Consider the following 23,743-nt stretch of genomic DNA (forward strand, 5'->3'; position numbering starts at 1 on the left):
CAATCATGTAATCTCATGAATCATGGTAGGTTCTGAAATAGCATAAAAAGGTTATATTATCACCAGGAGCCTAGGTTGGACCATATGGACTCCCAGGGTCCCCCCTCCTCTAAAGTTTACAGCAACCTCCTCCATTGTCTGGACCTTTTTTAACACTATTGGTACCTGAAGTACAACACTGTTGCAAAAAGCTATACAATCTAAGTTTACTGCTTCTGTGTGGAAGGCTGAAAAACTCAAACACTTATTTGATCTCCAGTTGTCTGGCCATCTTTACCCCAAAGCATTATGGAGCCAGAGCCTGAATGGCACATGACCTTATAAGAACAGCTCTCTGAAGCATGAGACTATAGTCCAAACGAACCCTGTAACTTTCAAGGAGAAGTCTGGGAGGCAGAGATGCCATCCTCTAGGTGAGCACATACAAATATCAGCAAAGTAGAGATACTCCTGTCAATACAATAGAAATATTGTATTGTGCACAGGCACTTTTTTGCATCTTTGAAAGTATTAGCTCTTTATATTTAGAAGTATTGCAAGGTCTATGACTTATAAACAAGCTGGGACTGTCTTGTGTACTGTTTGTGGACTATATTTCTATTGTATTGACATGAGTATATCTCTACTTTGCTGACATTCATATCTGTTTGCTTTAATAATTTTGGATGCCAGGAATCCCCAATGCGGTGCCCATGAGATCTCCAGGCCTCACCTAGAGGATAACAACTACATAATGGGAGGTTCACGGAAAAGATTGCAATCCAAAGAATGAACTGTGAACAAATTAACAAATAAAATATTAATAGAAGATTCTATGTCTCTTTTATCTAGGCTACAGTGCAGAGGAAGAACATTGTTTCAGTCCCTGGCATATCTAAGTGGAAGATCTTGGGAAAACCTTTTATCTGCCCCAATGCAAGAATGCACCCACTGGAATCTTCCTACAGCCTTGTTTTCAAAAAGGGAACTTAAGCCATGTTGGATCAGGCTAACGGCCCATCTGGTCCAGCATTCTGTGTCACACAGTGGCCAAAACCCAGGTGTCATCAGGAGCTCCACCAGCAGGAGATTTGGGGGTGGAGCCTATGGAGGACAGTGACCTCAGTGGAGTACAATGCCATAGAGTTCACCCTCCAAGGCATCCATTTTCTCTGTGGGAACTGATCTCTGTAGTCTGAAGATGATTAACTCCAGGGGGTCCTCAGGTCCCACCTGGAGGCTGGCATCCCTAGGATCCGGATCCAAACTGAACATAATATCAAAAATCAAATTCCTTGCCCAGGTGGGGGCAAGGGATCCCCTGGTTTGGAGGCCCTCCCCCCGCTTCAAGGTCATCAGAAAGCGGGAGAGGGGAATGTCTGCTGGGCACTCCATATTCCCTATGGAGACTGATTCTCATAGGGTGTAATGGAGAATTGTTCTGTGGGTATCTGGGCTCTGGGGGGGGCTGTTTTTTGAGATAGAGGCACCACATTTGCAGCATAACATCTGATGCCTCTCCTCAAAAGACCCTCCAAGTTTCAAAAAGATTGGACCAGGGGTCCAATTCTATGAGCCCCCGAAGAAGGTTTCCCTATCCATTATTTCCAATAGAGTGAAGGCATTTAAAATGTGATGGCCAGAACTCCCTTTGGAGTTCAATCCTGCTTGTCATAACCTTGCTCCTGGCTCCACCTCCAATGTCTCCTGGCTCCACCCCCAAAGTCCCTAGATATTTCTTGAATTGGACCAGGCAACCCTACGCCGTACATACGCCCCTGAATAACCAGGACCCTAGAATTTTGTCCCCAGATCCATCCTCCCTTCAGTAGCCCTGAACCCATCTCTCTGCTCTGTGCTACCACAATCCAGGACACGTGGCTGGAATCAGTTGAGCTACTGGTATTGATTTTATGCCACTTTTTATTTGGGGGAAGGTTATCTTTAAAAAACAAAATATGCTTTAAATAAATAAATGTTCATTCCTTCACAAGGGCCAGTTTTGCTTCCAACAGTTAAAACTGATCCCATATTCCTGAGATTTGGCATCTCTGTCTTTCTGCCATTACTGCTCGATCCAGAGAGAACAAACGAGACCACTAGAATGGGAGAACTTTGATGGGAAGACAGAAAGAGAGTTAAGCATGTGCTCAAACTTAGAGTGCATCCAGGAAAATTACATTATTTTAAAAAACCTATAAGGTCACATACAATTTATGATCATTTTCAGCATTAGAAAGGTCAGAGTACAGCAATCTCACAGCACGAGTTAATTTGCATATTTGTGCCAAATTTAGAAACAGCAAGTTTGACACCTGAAGAGTTGAAAGCCACAGCTGCAAGAAAGAAAGAAAGAAAGAAAGAAAGAAAGAAAGAAAGAAAGAAAGAAAGAAAGAAAGAAAGAAAGAAAGAAAGAAATTTCTGATGAAATGGTAGAAACAAAATGCAAAATGGATGTGTTTTCATAAAACACCCCATTGGCAAGGGAAAAAATGATTTTTAAAAGACCATTTTAAAAAAAGTTTTAAAATTATTGTATGTTTTAAGATTAGGAAATTATATCATTTTATGTCTTAGGGTCTGTACTTTTCAAGCCTGCATTTTACTGGCTCTTGTTTGGGCCTAGTTTTTGTTTGGAAACTTGCAATGGCCTTTGGCTAAAAGCAAAAAAAAAATCAAACCTTTCTTTAAAAACTTCTAAAAAGGATAGATCTGTCCAGTCTCCAAGACACTGCAACCTTTTTATGGTGCAGTGGTAGACAATATCACATAGTCAGTAACAACCAGCTAAATCTCTTTTGATGGGGTAGGGCTTTTTTTCCTCCAGGTTGCTGGCAACCCTTGATGTTGCACAATCCAGCCAAAATTAAGTACTGTTCAGTGCCATCCTAAATTTAAGATTGTTTAGGATTCTGCTCAGAATCCCCATCAGGTCTGCTCAATGGGCTTCATCCCAGGCAAGTGTTAGGATTGTGCTGTTATTTATTTATCAATTCAATTTATTTTATTTAAAGCATTTGTATTGCACTCTTCTGCTTTAAAAGGGCCACCAGGCCAGCTAACGATTTAAAACATACATGCCAAAGAACCAGTCGGTTCAATGGAAATATTTTAAGCTCTGAAATCAAAAGCATTTTAAAGTTCTTAGAATGTCTGGATTGCACTTGCAATAACTTGCTTCCCTTATAAAATCTCTAAATAGATTTCAATGGGGTGGTTACAAACAACTAGGGGAATTATCTTAGAACACCTTCTGTCACTTCATGGGGGACATCAGAGGAGATCGGGACCGTGGAGGTGAAAGAAGCTGGAGAAAAGCAACAAACTCACTCCGTGTAGAAAATAATTCTCTATGTAATCCACAAAATACGATTTCTGAGTAGCAAATAACAATTCAATGGTACAGAAAGAAAACCATCCTATGCACGACATAGCTACTGTCCAAAAACCATGTAACACTTAAACTGAAGTCCAACGAATGATAAAAGAACCAGTTCAATTTCATTTGAGATATGAAGAATCCTCCTTCAAGGGACCGTCTTTCATATTCATAGGTTCAGTAGAGTTGAAGTGTCATAATTCATTCCCTGGCTTCCCAAGTTTCTATTTTGCTTACATTCATTTTCTGGAACACCACTGCCAATTATAGTCCTTCAGCATTTGGTCCCCTGGAGAGCCAGTTTGGTGTAGTGGTTAAGTGTGCGGACTCTTATCTGGGAGAACCGGGTTTGATTCCCCACTCCTCCACTTGCACCTGCTAGCATGGCCTTGGGTCAGCCATAGCTCTGGCAGAGGTTGTCCTTGAAAGGGCAGCTGCTGTGAGAGCCCTCTCCATCCAACCCACCTCACAGGGTGTCTGTTGTGGGGGAGGAAGGTAAAGGAGATTGTGAGCCGCTCTGAGACTCTTCGGAGTGGAGGGCGGGATAGAAATCCAATATCTTCTATCTTCTGAAAAAGGATACTTCATATCTGAAACGAAATTGAACCAGTTCTTTTATCATTCATTGGACTACAGTTTAAATGTTACATGGTTTTTGGACAGTAGCTATATAGTGCATAGGATGGTTTTCTTTCCGTACCATTGAATTGTTATTTGCTACTCAGAAATTGTGTTTTGTGGATTACATAGAGAATTATTTTCTAAACAGAATGAGTTTGTCATTTTTCTTCAACTTCATGGGGGACAATCAGCAGCCTAGTGATCAGTCTTTGTTTAAAGGGAAAACATGGATTCAAGTTCTAACTTGTAAGGAAAACTTCTTAATTTGGCCTGCATTGATTCTTTACCAGAGACACTTAAAACAAATCTTCTGCTTTGCCCTCTCCAAGCTCCATCCCCCAAATCCCCAGGAATTTCCCAACCCAGAGATGGTACCCTTAATTAAAGGCTGCCATGTTTTACTTCACTCCTGCTTTCAAGCATTGTGTTCTGATTAGTGCTGGAGATGAATCCAAACTACTGCTGGCTTTCATGTATTCCAAGGAAGGGTGACAATTGGTGCTGTCTCCCACTACCCTTTGACGCAAACAGGGAAATTTTATTTATTTTGCGCCAAGCACAGTCGAGCTCACTTTTGTCTGCATAACACTTCCTCTAGTTTACAAACCATAGATTAGGGGATCTCTCCAATGCAGTTCTTTATAATATTTCTGCAGCCACAAAGAGACTAAAAGAATGAGGAATGGCTTAAAGGAACTTGAATATTTACAGCAACTAAAAATGGCGTGCAGCAGGCTCTAAGCCCTCTTCTAATACATACTTAAGGCCAGTGTTCCCTCTAAGCTGAGTTAGGGTGAGCTAGCTCACAGATTTTGAGCCTCCAGCTCACACATTTTTGTCTTAGCTCAGGAAGGATGACCCCAGAGCACAATAATTTATGCAGTAGTTCACAACTTTAATGCCAGTAGCTCACAACTTTAATATGAGTAGCTCACAAAGTAGAATGTTTGCTCACAAGACTCTGCATCTTAGAGGGAAAATTGCTTAAGGCAAGGTATTCTGAGGGCAAATTCACAAACTACCATTTCCCTAAAGGAATGTGTTCAATTGTAAATTACTATCACTACACTGTTCACTTAGGGTCTAGCCTGAAGAGCATGCTGAGGAACTTGAAATCTCGCTTGCTCTTTTGTTTCTTTTTAATTAGATCTAAGAATGGTATTACCCTACCGTTCCTTTTGAAACAGGAACTATAGCACTTCTCTTTTGGCCAAATTAGTGAAATCTGTTCTGTTTGCCCTCAGGAAGGAGACATGCAGAAGCTGTTGTGCTGAACTATAAAGATCCATCAAAACTTCTATCTTCCTTTCCCCTGTAGTAATTAACTTCCCCTTTGTTACCAGTGATTTACACTGATGCAACTGTGTTACCAGTGATTTACACTGATGCTCAGTCTTCTGAATCCCTTTTTCCATTTTATAGTTTGTACACCTGGTAAATATCCTAGTTTTATGTTGTGGCATTCAGTTCTAGGTTAAGCAAAAAAATGAAAACAAAGCACCAGTTACACTATAATCTGCTTATGTCAAATATATTGGGTAAGAGCATCTTTTGGACATCAAAATGCAGGAAATGTAGCAGTTTTTTTCACTCAGTCTCACTTTACTAGGCATCCCATTTCATATGGGTTTTGTTCATGCAGGTCCCATAATGATCAGCCTGGCGGGGGGGGGGGTGGTTCTCCTTTTTTTTCACCTACAGAAAAGCTGATTGAATCCACTCCATAGGAAGAACTTGCTGGATCAAATCAAAGATCCATCGTCCACAGTACCTGGTTGACTACTGGCCAACCAGATTCTCACAAGGAGGGGACAGAAAGGCTCAGGCCTCGGAATGCAGCTCCTGAACCTTTCTGACGGTTCCCCCTCCTCCTTCCCACCTTGTCCATTGAATAGTAGGTGCAGCTGCATAACAATCCCTGGATGAGCTCCACCACTATTTTTCTACAAAATGATCCCTGGAAAGGTTAATAACTCTCCCTGTTGTTTTTACCTAGCAAGTGGTGTTTAAAGCTATACTGCCTCTGATCAAGGAAGGTTCCATTTAGCAATCACTGTTAATAGCCACCGTTGAGCCTTGTCATCCACAAATTTATTGAATTCCCCTTTAAAGCTCATGTCCACCTTTACATACTCTGACAGTGAGTTCGAAAACTTAATTATGCATTGCATGAGTATTTACTTTGGTTTGTTTTTAATCAATTGCCCATCCACTTCATTGAGTGCCCCTGCATTCCAGTTCATCTAAACATGACTTCTTGTATCACAGTAGAAGCCAATAGACATCAAATGCCACCATATTACCCTCTGCTACCTTGTGATACAGCTGGGATTGCCCAGCTTCTTCAGAAGCACTTCTCCACAGTGTTCACAAAAGCAAACCATGGTTTGTTACATGAAAAAGTCTGAAGATCCTTTGTTTTGTACGCTTTTGTTCCCCCTCCCTCCTACACTCAACTTGGGGATCAATAATTGAACACTTCAGCGTGGACAACAAATTACGGTCTGCTGTCACATCTGCGCAAACAAGCTGTGGTTTATCACCCCTCTCTCCAAACCAGGATTCCAAAGTCTGGCTTGGATCCTGGCATGGAAGAAAGAAAACAAATCATTGGGTCAGTTAAGACATAACAGCGTAGCCAAGGTTTATTTTGTGGTTATAGAAAAGAGCAAGAGCCCAGTAGCACCTTAAAGACTAACAAAATTTGTAGCAGGGGATGAGCTTTTGTGAGTCACTGCCCAGAAAAAAGTGAATAGTGATCTACAAAAAGCTCATCCCCTGCCACAAATTGTGTTAGATTTTAAGGTGCTACTGGACTCTTGGACTGATTCCCCACTAGCCTTATGCCTCTCTCACTATCCTCTTCTCCTTGGGGCTTGTCACATTTCACACTATCTGCCCCAGGGCTGCAACTAGCTCCGCCTCTTTCACATAGCAAACAAAACTGATTTCTGTTTGCCATGCAAAAAAAGTGAAGGAAGTTGCAGCCCTGGGGCAGATAGCATGAAATCCAACAGAAGCCCTGCAGAGAAGAGGAGCATGAGAGCGGCATAAGGCTAGTGGGGAATTGGGCTTGCTCTTTTCTCCTACTACAGACAAGCTAACATGGTTACCAGCCTTGATATATTATACTACGGTCACCTCGAGACTGGACTACTGTAACGCCCTCTACATGGGGCTGCCCCTGTGCCGAACTTGGCGGCTGCAGCTGGTGCAGAACGCAGCGGCTAGGCTGCTGTTGGGGCTCCCAAGATGGGAGCACATACAGCCGGGGCTGCCCAGACGGCACTGGCTGCCGGTGGCATACCGAGTTCGTTACAAGGTGCTGGTTATTACCTTTAAAGCCCTATATAGCCAAGGACCTGTCTACTTGAGGGACCGTCTCTCCCCGCATGAACCCCAGAGAGCGCTGAGGTCAGCTGGAAAGAACCAGCTGAATATTCCTGGGCCAAAGGAGGCCAGATTGAAGTCCACCCAGGATCGGGCCTTCTCTGTAGCGGCCCCCCTACTGTGGAACCAACTCCCGGAGGAGGTACGGGCCCTGCGATGCTTAGATCAATTCCGCAGGGCCTGTAAGACCCACCTTTTTAAAACAGCCTTCACATAAAACTGAGCCAAGAAAGTCCTGTTGGATATGTTCTATGTTTTATGTTTTAATCACTGGATTTTATGAAAGATCTTAATTATAGCACCATAATCTTAAGTCTAATGTAATGTTAATGATTTTAAGGATGATTTTATGATTGAAACTGTATATGAATTTATAATTGATTGCACATGGTTTTATTGTATACTGTATTTACATGTTGTGAGCCGCCCTGAGCCTGCTTGCGGGGAGGGCGGGATACAAATAAAAAGTTGTTATTGTTGTTGTTGTTGTTGTTATTATTATTATTATTATGAAAATAGGATTGGACTTGCAGGCTATCATTCAAATCCCGATTTGACACTCTCTAATAACCATAGTGTGTGGAGTGGCCCACATAAAACATAGTTAGTTCATGCCATCCAAACATAGCCAGGATCTGAGGTATGGACAGAACATCAAAGTAGAATTTGCCATGAAAACACAATTATTGCGACACAGATGAAGGGAAGACAGATGTGAGCCCAGGGACACCCCAGCCTCATTCAAGGGACAACAAATAGAGCTTGCAAGGAGTGTAGCTTAGTGGGTACAGCACATGCTTATCATGCAGAAGGTCCAAGGTTCAATCCCTGGCCTCTCCATTTAAAAATATAAGGTAGTAGGTACTGCCTGAGATCCTCCAGAGTACAAAATACTAAGTTGGATAAAACAGTGGTGAGATTCCATATAAAGGCAGTTATAAAGTTGATGTGTCATCACATACGAATCAAGTCACTGACCTATGACTTTCCACACATTGCGAAGCAAGAAACAACTTCACGATAAATATAGAACTGATATAGGTTCACTGCATCTAGCACAGGTGCTGATTAGATGTTCTTGAAGGCCTTTCTAGATACCTTCGACCTTGGGCGAGGGGAAGAAAACTGCACAGACCCCACTGTGCAACTTGGAAAACATCCGCCCAGCAAATGTTTCCGTTGTGGTAGAATGGCTGTTTACAGGCACTCAACCCATGAACCCACAGTGCTGGTAAACGGTGATTCAGGCTGTTGCACACCGTTTACTGGCTGGAGGATGATGCTTGCTTCAGTTTCACAGATGCACCCAGGGGTATGTGCATGAATGTCAAATGGTGCATGCAGCCTCACAGCAACACATGTGAAACAGCCCTTCCTTGTTATTATTAGACTCTTGTTCCATAGTTTTTAAAAAATCTTTAGAGACTTTCCATTGTCACATTTTGAACATATCTCTTGAACGATTTTTTTTAAAAAAAACTGTGTGCAAAGATTAAGGCTATCCTCAGCAGGTGAGGATTCTACACTGGAGGCTGAAAAAAAAGGACAGAAATTAACCTCCTAATCAACAGCAACATCTGTCATCCTCTGCCCAAATCCATGCTCTCCCTGTACTTTTGAAAGAGCAAAGCAGTAGAGAAGTGCACCTTTAAGACCAACTAAGTTTTATTCAGAATGTAAGCTTTTGTATGCTCTTAAACCGACTTCATCAGACAAGTGGGAATGGAAGCAGAAATTCTTAATATAAGTGGGCAGTGTGGAATCATGGGAATGTTTTTAGCAGATTAAAAGAATCACAAATAGGGATCTGTGTTTGTTGAAAAAACACTGGAGTGGAGGATGATAAAAAGCAGACTGCCGTCGTAAGGGTGCCATAAATTTAGGTAACATTCTGGCCTTGTTCAGTTCAGTTCAGTTCAGCAGTCTCACATTGTAATTTCCCCTTGAAGCTTCTCTGTTTGATGTCAGCAATGGAATGTCCTCTCACTGAGCATCTGATTCCATTCAAGCCCTCCCAACCAGTTCTCTGGGGTCCCTCAAAGCGAAGCTCATCCCCTGCTACAAATTTTGTTAGTCTTTAAGGTACTACTGGGCTCTTGCTCTTTTCTATAACCACGAAATAAACCTTGGCTACGCTGTTATGTCGGAACTGACCCAATGGTTTGTTTTCTTTCTTCCATGCCAGGATCCAAGCCAGACTTTGGAATCCTGGTTTGGAGAGAGGGGTGATAAACCACAGCTTGTTTGCGCAGATGTGACAGCAGACCGTAATTTGTTGTCCATGCTGAAGTGTTCAATTATTGAGCCCCAAGTTGAGTGTAGGAGGGAGGGGGAATGAAAGCATACAAAACAAAGGATCTTCCACAGTGTTCACAAAGGAGGAAATCTCTGGGAAGCTCAAATCATGGCTCTCCTAGTGCCTCATCTTTTTTTTGTCCCTCTTTATTATTACTGTATTGTGAAAGTCAGAATCATATAGGTTGGATAAGAACTATTCTGTTGCAGTTCAGAAGTTTTCATCCACTGAACACCTCTCCTAGCCAGCATATGCATTACTTCACCTAGAACACTTACTTCTTAAAAAAAAAAAAAACAGACTTTCAAAACGATAACCTTACAGATTCCATTTCTCTCTGTTTTCCACCAATACCTCTCAAGAGCTCAGAGCAACATCTCTGTGCTTGGTTTCCCCATTTTATCCTTGTCACCTCCTATGAAGCAGATCAGGGTTCAAGAAGCTGACTGTCCCTGCAGTCTTCATAACAGTACAGCGGAATTCACTGCCAAGGAGGTGTTGGCGGCTACAAGCATAGCCAGATTTAAGAGGGGATTGGATAAAAATATGGAGCAGAGGTCCATCAGTGGCTATTAGCCACAGTATATACATATGTGTGTGTGTGTGTGTGTATGTGTATGTATGTGTGTGTGTGTATATATATACATACACACATATATTGGCCACTGTGTGACACAGAGTGTTGGATTGGATGGGCCATTGGCCTAATCCAACATGGCTTCTCTTATGTTCTTATGTTCTAGTGATTCAAACCTGACTCTCCTAGACCCTAAACCTCTTGAACTACTGTGACAGTGGTCACTGCCTTAAGTTTGGAGGCACGATTAGAGAGAAAATAAGCTGCCATCTATTCTTCTATTCCAGTCATTCGGATTGATTTATTATCTAATTTGACAAATTTCTGTCATGGTGTATGGCTAAAACAAATACCTAAATAAACCAAAAAAGATTGCTTTAAAACATCCTTAGGCTTGTGCATTCATTAACAGATTCTTTAAAAAAAATAATAAAACCACCTCATACCATGTCCAAGCAGGAAAACACAAATAGCCATCCTCATTATCAAGCACGTTGTCAAACATACACACACAAAGGATAATTAGCTAGGGATTTTTTTCACATACTTTCCATGGCAGAGTGGGGGATTTCAACCTGAATCTCCCAGTCTGACACTCTAACCACTATACCATGTCCTTTCTCTTTTAATTGTTTTTGGTATATCAGTTGGCATTTACAGCTCATATTATTTCCAAATAATCTGGACATTGTTGCATACTGTGAAAGGTTGCAGGTCGGTGAGGGTTCTTTTGAAATGCATATTTAAAAAAAAAAAGACATTGGAACATTTTACTGGAACTGACAACATGTTAGGGGATCGGGCATGATTGCTTACTCTCCATTCAACTTTACAGAACCTTGGAATGGGCTTTAAAATATAACCTTAGGATGGGTTTTAAAATATAAAATATCTCTTCAAAGCAATGTGTTACTTCTCCCTGCAATAGTTCTTTTCATGTAATGGATAGATAATGTGCATATCTGAAACTGTTTCATTTTAATTGTATTTTAATAACCATTAAAAACATTTCTGTTCTTCCTTTCCTCCCCCAAAATAGGGCAGAGGGGAGCTAAGGTGATGGTCTTGAAGATGCACATGTTGTTTTCTTCTAATAAACAATTTCCAATACATAAAAACAAAAACACAAAACTCTAATCTAAAATCGTGCTGCTTTTAAGACACAGAAACATCCGGAATCTAAATAAAGAAGAGGAAATACATGTTGTTTGAGTTCTACAGAAACAAGCTGTATTTTCTCTCCACAACTGACTCAAGTTTCCTCCCCACCCAATTATCTCCCCACATGTTTTGAAAAAAAAAGTTAACATTTTCTTTGATCAAAACTAGCTGACTGACTGCTAGGAAAGCGGCAGCCATTTTGTTGACTTAGAAGTCCACAAGATTCTAACCTAACCAAATACTCTTCAGACTTGTCCATCACATTGGCTTATGCAGGCTGCACAGGACAAAATTTCTCTCACACACACCCCTCCAGCCACTACTGCTATGAGGAAAGTGGCAGCCATTTTGTTGATTTAGAGAGCAATCTTAGGCACATCTATTCTGAATTCTGCTATGGTCTATTCAATACAGCTTACTTCCACAAAGTGTCCTTAGGACTGTGGTGTTAGAAGTCCACAGGGCGTTTGACTATGTTAGGGATTCTAATAGGGTGGCCAGACCGTCCCAGCCACCCGGGAAAGTCCCGGTTCTGGCCCCCAATTCCCGGCTCCCGGGCTGGCTATACCGGGACCATTAGAGGTCCTGGTTTAGCCAGCCAGAGAGCCGGTGGGCCGCGCGCGGGGGCGGGGAAGGCGGCGAGGGAGGGAGGGAGCGTCCCTGCGCGTGCGCAGGGCGATTGTGGCGGGCTCTGCGCATGCGCGGGGACACTCCCTCCCTCACTCACCGCCTTCCCCGCCCGCGCGCGGGGCCCGGTGGCGGAGGCCGGGGAGGCGGCGGAGAGGCCGGCGCTGGTCGCTGGAGGGCCTCTTGGGAGAAGAGTGAGATAAAAATGTAATAAAATTAATGCTCTTATTAACAAGCTGGGTCTATGCGCGCACACAATGGTGTGATACACATTTGCATGTTATTATGATAGAAGTAGCCACTCTAGAATGGCAGACTGGCTGTCCACCTTACTCAAAAACATGCACATATGCATAAATGTGCTCCTTTTTGTAAGCATATGTAGAACTGGATGTGAAGATTTGCTTTGTTGGTATTCATGGGCTTTCTTTGTTTTGTTTTGTTGTTCAGTGGGATTCTGTGGATTTTCACATATGGATATGCCTAGTGTTGCCAGTGAAAAACAGGATGCCTGGAACAGGGCACTTGTGCTGCAGCATCTCTGAGGCACACGGAAAAGGTTCACTCTGCACATCTCTTGACTCTTCTTACTATTTTTGTCAGTTTAGCTTTAAGAAGACCTCTTGAAAGCCTGCCACCATGGCACACATAAAGAAGGGACTGCGGCCTTTCTCCATGACACCATTTTCCTAGCCTGAGACGGTCTCGGCAGAGATCTGTTCATCCTGTTACAGAAACATATGCGCATCCCAGGAAACACATTGTTTCCCCCTTACAGGACCCTCCCTGGGGAAATGCGGCAGGAAAAAGGCAAAACTCCCTTCTCCATTGCACTACTTTCTTGACTCAAACCACACAAGCAAGAACTGAGGAGAACCCACAACTCATGTACCACTGTGTTATGTACATCTGACATAGGCTGAGGACCCCAGACCCATCCTGGGTGTTGTGTAATGTGTGATTTGCGATTCTCTGTCTCAGCTGAACCTATCTCACTGAGCTGATAAAATGGAAGGAAGGGGTTCTGGGATCCTTAGAGAATGGGATAAAAATTTAATAATTGCCTCTCCTTCCATTGCAAGTTTTTATCTCTCTACAGAGCATCTGCCGTCAACAGTACCCTTTTCTTCAGGGTTTGTTACAACTAATCAACATCAATTGCTACACGCTTTAAAAATAGTATCTAACCCATTTTATGTTTTATTATTGCTAGAAATGAAGTACAGATGTTTACAGTGGCACGCTCAGAATTCTGCCATGCACGTACCCAGGATTTGTTTTTCTGCCTCTTAACTTTGCTAAAAGAAAACTCAGCAGGAAACAAGAAGCTGACTTGGGTCGCTACCAGATGGGGGTCTAAAAATAGGATGCCAACAAGCCTTTTCTCCACACATGCCACTCCATCAAGAGGGGTTTTGTGTGTGTTATTTACTCTGTCAAGGAGCAGAAGTTGTATGTATAATGAATCATTTATTAAAAAGTCAATTCAGAATTTCTGCCAAGAAAAGATGCTGGGAAGAGTGACAGTTTGGAACGATAGATTCAGGAGGGTAGCTGCGTCGGTCTGAGGCAACAGAACAAAGTTTGAGTCCAGGGACACCGATAAGAACTATGAACATATGAAGCTGCCTTCTACTGAATCAGATCCTCGGCCCATCAAAGTCAGTATTGTCTACTCAGACTGGCAGCGGCTCTCCAGGGTCTCAAGCTGAGGTTTTTCATGCCTATTTGCCCGGACCCTTTTTAGTTGGAGATGCCGGAGATTGAACCTGGGACCTTCTGTTTACCAAGCAGATGCTCTACCACTGAGCTACAATCCCTCCCCAATAAAACAATAAAGTTTTATTCCTGGTGTAAGCTTTTGTGTGCATGCACTCTTCTTCAGAATGATGATCTGCTGTATATCGGCTACCCATCTGTTTTCTCCCCATTCAAGGTGTTGCTACTGAGTCAAACATTAACACCCTAAGCACTCAATATCCTGAGCATGTCAACAGACACCTTCTCTTTGTGCATCCCTTCCAAGCAGTTAAATTCTGCCAGTCAAACCCTGAAGAGCCAGTTTGGTGTAGTGGTTAAGTATGCAGACTCTTATCTGGGAGAACTGGGTTTGATTCCCCACTCGTCCACTTGCAGCTGCTGGAATGGCCTTGGATTAGCCATAGCTATCACAGAGTTGTCCTTGAAAGGGCAGCTTCTGTGAGAGTTCTCTCAGCCCCACCTACCTCCCAGGCAGTGTTCCCTCTAAACTGAGTTAGCGTGAGCTAGCTCACAGATTTTTAGCCTCCAGCTCACATATTCTTGTCTTGGCTCAGGAAGGATGACCCCAGAACATACTAATTTATGTAGTAACTCACAATTTTAATGCCAGTAGCTCACAAGTCTCTGCAGCTTAGAGGGAACATTGCTCACAGGGGTCTGTTGTGGGGGGAGAAGAAAAGGAGACTGTGAGCTGCTCTGAGACTCTGAGATTCAGAGTGTAGGGTGAGATATAAATCCAATATCTTCTTCTACTACTACTACTCTAGATAGCATCAATTGTGGACATTTCATTGCCCTAAACAAGGGGGAAGACTTATTTCCTGTTGTGCCCCCTGTTCTTGGGACTTCACCTCCATACAGGATGCTCAGAAGGATGAGATTATCTTTCTAATTTGGAACAGCATGAAAAAGTAGCGGGAGGAGTGTTGTTCTTTCAATGATGAGATTAAGCCAAACTTGTTCAGATTCTCCATTGTGCTTGTCCTGCTGCAACTGCTGTTTGGGTTAGACGTTCAGGTTTATTTTCAGATTCAGATTGTTTGGGATTCAAATTGTATGAAATTTTGTTTTTACTATCAAGCTGAATCCATCATATTGAGCTAGATGAACCAATGTCTTGGAATAAGGCAGCTTCACATATGAAGCTCTATCTTCATTATCATGACATTTGGATGTGCTTAGAGCCTCTTGCTATCAATACTGAAAAGATCTATTGGATGGACCGCATGAAAAAAGAGCTGATAGGCTAAGGATTTGGGAACTGATACAGCAAAGTCTGCCACAGAACTGAGGGATGGTGGCTCAGTGGTAGAGCATCTGCCTGGTAAGCAGAAGGTCCAAGGTTCAATCCCTGGCATCTCCAACTATAAAGGGTTCAGGAAAGTAGGCATGAAAAACCTCAACTTGAGACCCTGGAGAGCCTCTGTCAGTCTGAGTAGACAATACTGACTTTGATGGACCGAGGGTCTGATTCAGCATAAGGCAACTTCATATGTTCATATTCTTATATAGTATTGGCATCTTACTGGTCTCAGAATAAAGAACAAAAAAAATACATATCCAACTACAAAATGATGGAACAAAACAAATTGAAACAAGAATTGGATCATCTATTGTCTCACAACAAAGTACAATGCCAGGATATTCATTAGACAAAAGAAAAAACTTGATTAACTATATGAGAAAGTGTGTAGTCAACTGGAAATTTTCTAGCCATCTAGTGGTTGTAAAAAAACTAGCACTTTTATGACAGCTAAAACATTGTTTTTTCGTACTTCCAACAAGACTGTAAGAATCCCAGCTGAGAAAACTGCAAAAATAACTTACTTGCTCCTTACAGAACAACAGACATCTAGAAGGAATGCAAAATAAAGAAGGAAATGAGGCCTGACAGAGGCCAAATTTATTACCAGTGTTGTTCAATGTTGAGACTGATCAGTTGATTCAGACAAGCCAACATGGTACAACGGTTAGATTTTTTTTTCAGATTAGGAGAGGACAAGGGTTCAAATCTTCACTGGGCAGTCTTGGATTAATCTCTTGCGCCACCCTACCTTACAGGGCTCTTGTAAAAATAAAACAAAGGTGGGGAGAACCACATGTGTCACTCTGAACTCCTTGATAGAACATAATGTCCCCCAAAAATCATTGTTAAAAGTGAACAAGCAACATGCCCATTTACATTGCAGGCTTTACTGTGGACAGACTGAAGCTGGGAACAAAGGACAATGGCATTTTATCACTGGCAATCTGTAAAGCATTTAGGAGAAACGGGACAACTGCCGATCCCTGCAGGTGGCCAGGGAGTACCTGGCATCCCTAGACTGAACTCAGCTCAATCATCAATTGCAGCCTTACTTTAGGATTTTGAATTCAATCCTATCAAATCAGTAGAGAGGCCACTAAAGAATCGGGGGGGGGGGGATCGAAAGCCTGCTAAATTCTCTCTCTTCAGGATTCTTGAAGCTCTCTCTGGCTTGAGCAGGCCAGTTTCTTCTCTTCCTCCCCATTTCCTTTTAAGAGCTCTCAGTATGCCAGGCCTCCAGCAGCATATTTATTCCTCATCAGGCCTGGGTGTTTATTTGGGGAACAGGTTATGTCTGTGGTCTTTTTCTTTCAGTTAATTTTCTAAGACATTTTTCTGCACACCTTTGCGGTCTCCCAAGGAAGCAGGGACTCCAAACTGATCTGTGGTTTGTCAGGTTTTGTCGTTTTCGTGATGGGCAAGGGGAGCCAGCCACTCTGTGATTAGAAGATCAGGCTAGAGGATTTTGATTCGTGGAAGAACATGATCTATACCACCATCAATGCTCCCTCTAAGCTGTGGAGTCTTGTGAGCAAAAATTCTGCTTCATGAGCTATTGGCATTAAAGTTGCGAGCAAGCAATTTGGCTACTGCATAAATTAGCTTGCTCTGAGGCCATCCTTCCTGAGCGAAGACAAAAATACGTGAGCCAGAGGTTTAAAAAATGTGAGCTAGCTCACATGAACTCAGCTTAAAGGGAACACTGACCACCACCACTTAAGACAAGTATGGGCAGGACTGTCTGTCTGGCACCCTGGGCAAGGCTAACTTCTAACCCCCCCCCACACACACACACACACACTGCACTGATAATGTCACTAAGTCACACGGGGGGTTCAAAACATCCTCTATGTTGTATTCTATTCCATAAAGTCTGTAAAAATCTCAACAGCTCTGCAAGGTAGGCCAGTACCATTGTCCCCATATTACAGAGGTTGAAAGAGAGGCTTTTCATACAACCACCATTTCTGGTTGAGTTTTGAACCAGTGGCTTCCTTGACCTCTGTTTCTTTCCCTAGCTACTACATTGTACCAGCTCCCTGTGTAGAGAGATAGATATAATAAGCTATTAATCAGATAAATATATTTGACAGTCAAAAAGACTATGAGAGACCAGGGACTTCAACGGTTTGAGTCTGCAAAAATATGGAGACTGGAAACTTGCTCGAGAATAAGCCACAGATAGAGTTTATTTCTGCTTAAGCATCTATAGGACTGAGCTGAACATTAAAGTCCAATTGCAGCCAGAATAGCATTTTTCAGCTGTGAAAGCTCACTAGTTGAAGAAGATAAATAACTTTAAAAAGAGAGATGTCTGAGGTATGAGTCAGCAAAGATAAGCACACTGAAGTGCAGTTATTTCAACAGGTAAGTGCACGATTAAAACCCTCTTCCAGTGACTGGTAGAGCAAAAGGGAAACAGAAAGACTGAAAGAGTTATCTATGTCAATTACATCAAGATCTGAAATCGTAAGATGTAAAAAGATTGGATGAGGTCTGAAAAACTATGGTTCAAAATATGGGCTACAACTATAGTACAGTTTGATACAGAATCCAAAAGTCTGCATTGCCTTTAACCGAAGGATTGCTTTATTGCTTTTGACTAGTTTCCAACTCATTTAGGAGACAAAGTTGTTGAGTACAGTTTGATTTATAATAGGATGCATTGTGTATAGAATTTTGAAAGGGGAGAATCAAATACTGATTTGTTTTGATATCTTTTGGATGTGGTTATAAGCATATTAAATTAAGAAAGAATTTTTCCTGCAGTCTGATATCAATTTAATTTAGCACCACTTAACCTGGGCTGGATGCTGCCCCTATTGTCTAATCTGTGCATTGCTAATAGAACATTGTTAGGAAACAACAAGGAAAGGACTGTGTGATCATTGAGCTGGATGCAAGATTTGGGCCATCTGGGATTCAGTGCTGTTCACAATTTAACTGACAACTGAAATGCAGCTGTAGCCATGATTTTATGATATCTGACAGTGATATACTCTGCATTCTATTCTGACCAATATCTCCCCTCCTGCATTAATTGACTGGGCATGCCAATCTGTCAGTTTTTCTCCTGGGAAGAGGGGTGAATAACTTTAGCTGATATTCAAGCTGCTCTCAGCATCCCTTGGCAATACAAATGCTCATCCCTCACTGTGCCATTTTGTTCCTCTTGCTTGTAAACTAACTTTTTTTCCTGCCTACTTAGGACTTTCTTAATGTGTGTGGAACCCTGACTATGTCTGTGAGAACTCTCCTTGCTGCTTTTGTGATCTGGCTTTTCAGCTTTCAGCAGCCTTCCAGATACATATATTTATAATTTCTAGGAGGAAAGCATAGAACTCCATTCCATGGTGCAGGCAAGTGAAATTGACACAATTGACTGTTGAGAATCAATGTAAAGAGTCTCCTATATCAAGGAGTTCCCTGGAGAGAGACAGAGACTGCTCCATGGAAAAACTTGGTTCATTGTTTCTATGGCACTATCAGTCAGCTTAGAACACTGCAGCTATAACCACCACACAACACAACACACAACAGCTAGCAGTTCTTGGCCATCCAAAACAGATGTGTCATCCATTTCTGTCTCATCTTTCAGCATTCGCAGATGTCTGAAGGACCTTTTACCTGCATGGGAGTTCGCCCAACTCTCCTCACACCATCTCTCAGAGGCCTGGCTTATTCAAGAAGCTAGCGGATGGTCAAATCTCATCTCTGTCTAAAAACCTCAGAGACCATCTCTGAGACCTAAGTGTCACTGGCCATATGGCCTACCTGTATCCCAGGGGGGAGCTGAATGTTCCTCTCATGAGGATACCCTGCTGCACCCATCTACAAGAAAGGGAAATTTTTGTACAGTAAATGACTGATTTTCAACAGATTTAAGCAAAGGAGTGTCTCCACTTCGTACAAAGCACAGAATCAAGAAGCACATTTCCCACAATCATACAATATACTGTAGGTGAAAGATGGCCCCCTTCTGGCCATATTCCAACCACCAATAAGAATGGATAATGTAGTCTGAGAAAGCTTGTAGGCTGTTGTGTTGGACCATCTAAAACAATGGTGTAATGCCTCCATCACATTGTTACAAAATAATAAGTGAGTTTCCAAGTTCTCCAGAACTCAAGCTAATGATCCAGTGCCAGAAAATGGGGGAAGGGAGAGTTTAAATGTGCAGTTTGTAGCTTTCTTGAAATAGAGACAAGGAGATGTTACAGACTGAATTGAACTGCATGAAGTTGGGGGCAAAATGGATTTCAAGGGGCACCAGAGGAGACAGGAGCAGAAGACCAGCCATCTCCAGTTGAAAATATAACAGCCAGTTATATCAAATATATTAATGAATTCTAGACTGGAAGTCTCTTCCCAACTACCCTTTAATGTGTTCTTTTAATGGTTGCTAGGAGCTGGCCCAGACAGGTTTCTTCAGCAAGTTCCTATTTGAAATATCCATTCATTCTCTTGCTTAGTGACCATCAGAACAAAATTTGAGTCCAGTGGCACCTTTAAGATCAAAGAAGTTTTATTCAAGGTATAAGTGACATCTTCCAATACAATAAAATGGAGATTATCAGTCCATACATTTAGGTAGAGAATGAGCAGTAAATTAGCATCCAGCGCAATGAAGATGTTTAAAAGATTCAAGGACCAAGCAGGAATAACAAGCTTAGTTTATATGGTTACCATTTGTTTGGATTTAATTCTGGGGGGAAACCATAGTGAAGGAAATAAATAATGTTAAAACAGGAGATTGACGGGCAGATGTATCCTTAATTGTGGAATGCTGAGAGTAATCAACTGAGCCCCTGCCGTATTCTTTGAAGTGTGGTGTGCATACAAAAGCTCAAAGAAAACTTTGTTGGTCTTAAAGGCACCTCTGGACTCAAACATTGTTCTGATGCTTCAGACCAGAAGCTGAAGAAACACTTGAATCTATTCTAGAGACCATTAGGGAAAGTTTGTGTCCTAGCGTATCATTTGCTTCATCCAAGAAGGATCCACTTCTGAAGTGATCTGTTTGAAATCAACCATGCAAAACAGCTGGAATCCAGAACATTTTAATTTCAGCTGCTCTGCTACTTCCAGAAAGCTTTTGATAAAGTTCCTCATCAAAGGCTCCTTAGAAAGCTTGAGATGGAGTAAAAGGACAAGTCCTCTTGTGGATCAAAAACTGGCTGAGTAATAGGAAGCAGAGAGTGAGTATAAATGGGCAGTCTTCGCAGTGGAGGACGGTAAGTAGTGGGGTGCCGCAGGGCTCGGTACTGGGTCCCATGCTCTTTAACTTGTTCATAAATGATTTAGAGTTGGGCGTGAGCAGTGAAGTGGCCAAGTTTGCGGATGACACTAAATTGTTCAGGGTGGTGAGAACCAGAGAGGATTGTGAGGAACTCCAAAGGGATCTGTTGAGGCTGGGTGAGTGGGCGTCAATGTGGCAGATGCGGTTCAATGTGGCCAAGTGCAAAATAATGCACATTGGGGCCAAGAATCCCAGCTACAAATACAAGTTGATGGGGTGTGAACTAGCAGAGACTGACCAAGAGAGAGATCCTGGGGTCATGGTAGATAACTCACTGGAAATGTCAAGACAGTGTGCGTTTGCAATAAAAAAGGCTATGTGACACAGAGTGTTGGACTGGATGGACCATTGGCCTGATCTAACATGGCTTCTCTTATGTTCTTATGTTCTTAATGAGCTTCGTTTCTTCATCTTGCTCTAGCTAAGAGGTTGTAGTTATCATATGAAAACATGCCCTCTGCTGGAGATGGTTTGCATCAGGCTTTTGTTACTACCTTTGGGGCTCTGCTGCCATCTTCAGGGTTCTCTCATGCAGGAAAAGTCCTGCCAACTGCAGGTGCTTTATTTAAACACATACAAACATCTGGAAGTACCCAAGCGGTAGCTCAGCTCAGGGTCAGCCCCATGAGATGCAGTGATCTCTCAAGCAATTTTAAGAGTAAACTGCAGCTGTGTGCAGCCAGGTGGTTTGGGGCTTGTATTTATTCCACCCAAAGTTGTAGCCCAGACTTTGGGATGCACCAAATCAGACACAGAAAAGAATGAGTAGAACAGTCGTTTTTTTCATACATAGCATATCAGTGTTTAATTTCTGAAATAAACGGTGCCAGGGCTCAAAGCTTGGAAGCCATGCCCTCTGAAAAACCTGCTCCAATTCCAAATTATCTACAGAGAGCAGGTATTACATAGAGAGCAGATATTCCAGCTTCTATACATTCCAGGACTAGGAACTCTGTAAAATAAGAGTTTTCCAAGAGACAATGCACCAAATAGGCAGAAAGACATCCAGTGTTTGAGGTCAGCATTTAAGGCAGCAGCTCAAGGTCCAGGGACCAAAGGAATAGTCATGAAACACGTGGAGAACATCACTAAGAAATACATGTCCATTTGTTTTAACTAGGCTTGCAGCAAGAGCAATTAACAGGCAACTTTTATTGCCTTTTATTGATTTCTCACGCAAATGCTATCCAGACCAAATGGTTTTTCGATTTGTTTGTTACACTATTTTGCCATTGGATCCTAACTTTGCATCACTTTACATTCTTAACCACTACCCACCAGCTATATGTAAGTTCTGCTCGCTGTACCCCATTCCCTTGTCTCAAGAAGTAAGAACATAAGAGAAGCCATGTTGGATCAGGCCAACAGCCCATCCAGTCCCACTCTGTGTCACACAGTGGCAAAAAAAAATTTATATATACACACACACTGTGGCTAATAGCCACTAATGGACCTGTGCTCCATATTTTTATCTAAACCCCTCTTGAAGGTGGATATACTTGTGGCCGCCACCACCTCCTGTGGCAGTGAATTCCACATGTTAATCATATGCGTGCATACGAAAGCTTACATTCTGAATAAAACTTCGTTGGTCTTAAAGGTACTACTTGACTCCTACTTTGTTTCACATGGAGAGAAGTTAGAGGCTGAATCACCAGCACCAAGGACAGCTCCCAGTTTACAGTCACACTGAATCTTCACATCCATGACTTGCTTTTCGGAGCTCTCAAGCACCCTGGCTAGAAGCCTCGCACTTGTGCACTGAGAGTTATCTGAAGAAGAGACAGGACCCTTTTTCCTGTCCAGGTGGTTGGCAACCATAATGCCCACTAGCCTTTCTTAACATTCTAGAAGCGACCACAGGCTCAACAAGTTTGGGAGCACCTTTCTTTAAATCTTTCAACAAAGGCTTAATGTTTTTTTAAAAGGAGTTATCCAAGTGCCCAAGCAAAGGAGAAGGTTTTCACCTGGTGCCTAAAATGGACCACTCTAAGCCTCCAGCTCACAGCTGCAGAAAGAGTACTTCACCTAGGACACGGAGCATGTCAGATCAGAGAAGCCAGGCAGAATGAAGTAGCCAGAGGCATTCAAGTGCAACGAGCATGGTCACGGTATATTTACAAGCCCTCCCTTTGAAAAAAGGCATTACACATAGGAATTAACTCTAAAAAATGTGACCTCAGGAAGCTGTGAAGTCAGTTTTCAACTATCTACTTTTATTTTTTTTTAATCTTCAGTTCAAGGTGGGTGGGTAGATCCCCCCCCCCCAAAAAAAAACCCAAATTAATACAGGAAGATCTTTTAAGTGGGATAAAATGCACCCGAGTCCCAAGGAGTTTTCCTTACACCGACTGGAAAGCTCACTCATTATTGATCAGAGAACTCGCCAAGCCTTCCGGCATTTATTTAAAGCCAAGTAAGCGATGAATAATACATTAATGGGCTGTAGAGTAAATCTTAGAGCTGCCTGTTTTCTATGGTAGGGTGAGCTTAGCAGCAAGGAATGGGGTTGGTTTTGACTCATGAGAAAGAATTATTTAGAAGAAACGGGTTAGCTTTTAATTCTCCAGGATCAGCTCAGCAGCAACTGTCTGTACCTGGAATCATGGCTCGGTAGAGTCACCTGTGGAGTTAGAGGAAGGTTGGCTGGCCTGCTGCTGGGTTCATACCAGACCCTTAGTGTGCAGAGAGGGTTGCCAAGAGGCCTGGAGAAAAAAATGTCCCGTTCCTTTAATAGCGGCTTAGTGCATGGAACTGGGCACGTGAAGCTCTTAAAGCCATTGACGTAAATCACATCCCAATGAGCCTCTGTTAAAGGAAAATGGCGTTGTTCTTTCTCCAGAAAGCTGGCCACCCCTGTGTGCAAGATCTGCAGGTCAAGCTTAGCTGTGGCATTTGGAGAAAAAATATCTTAAATTTCAAACTAGTGCCATCCCTCCCCTTAGCTATAACCTTTAGCGCCACCTACTGTACACTCATTGAACTGCTGCTAATGGCAAAGGGAAGCCGATCCTAAAAGAAGTGATCAACTATAGGACTCAATGCCCCAATTTTTCTGCTCAACATCCTCATCTCCACACCTTGCTGTATTCCCACCTTCAAAGGATATGGACAGTATTCTGGGTTTTTTTGGTTTTGTTTGGGTTTTGTTTTTTTATAGCAGGAACTCTTTTTCATATTAGACCACATCCCCTGATATAGCCAATCCTCCAAGAGCTTACAGTAGGTCCTGTAATAAGAGCCCTGTAAGCTCGTGGAGGATTGGCTACATGAGAGGGGTGTGGCCTAATATGCAAATGAGTTCCTGCTACAAGACCTCACTGGTCTTCCATTCAAAGTTTCAGCCT

The sequence above is a fragment of the Heteronotia binoei genome, chromosome 11 (genome assembly GCF_032191835.1).
Source record: "Heteronotia binoei isolate CCM8104 ecotype False Entrance Well chromosome 11, APGP_CSIRO_Hbin_v1, whole genome shotgun sequence".
Classification (NCBI taxonomy): domain Eukaryota; kingdom Metazoa; phylum Chordata; class Lepidosauria; order Squamata; family Gekkonidae; genus Heteronotia; species Heteronotia binoei.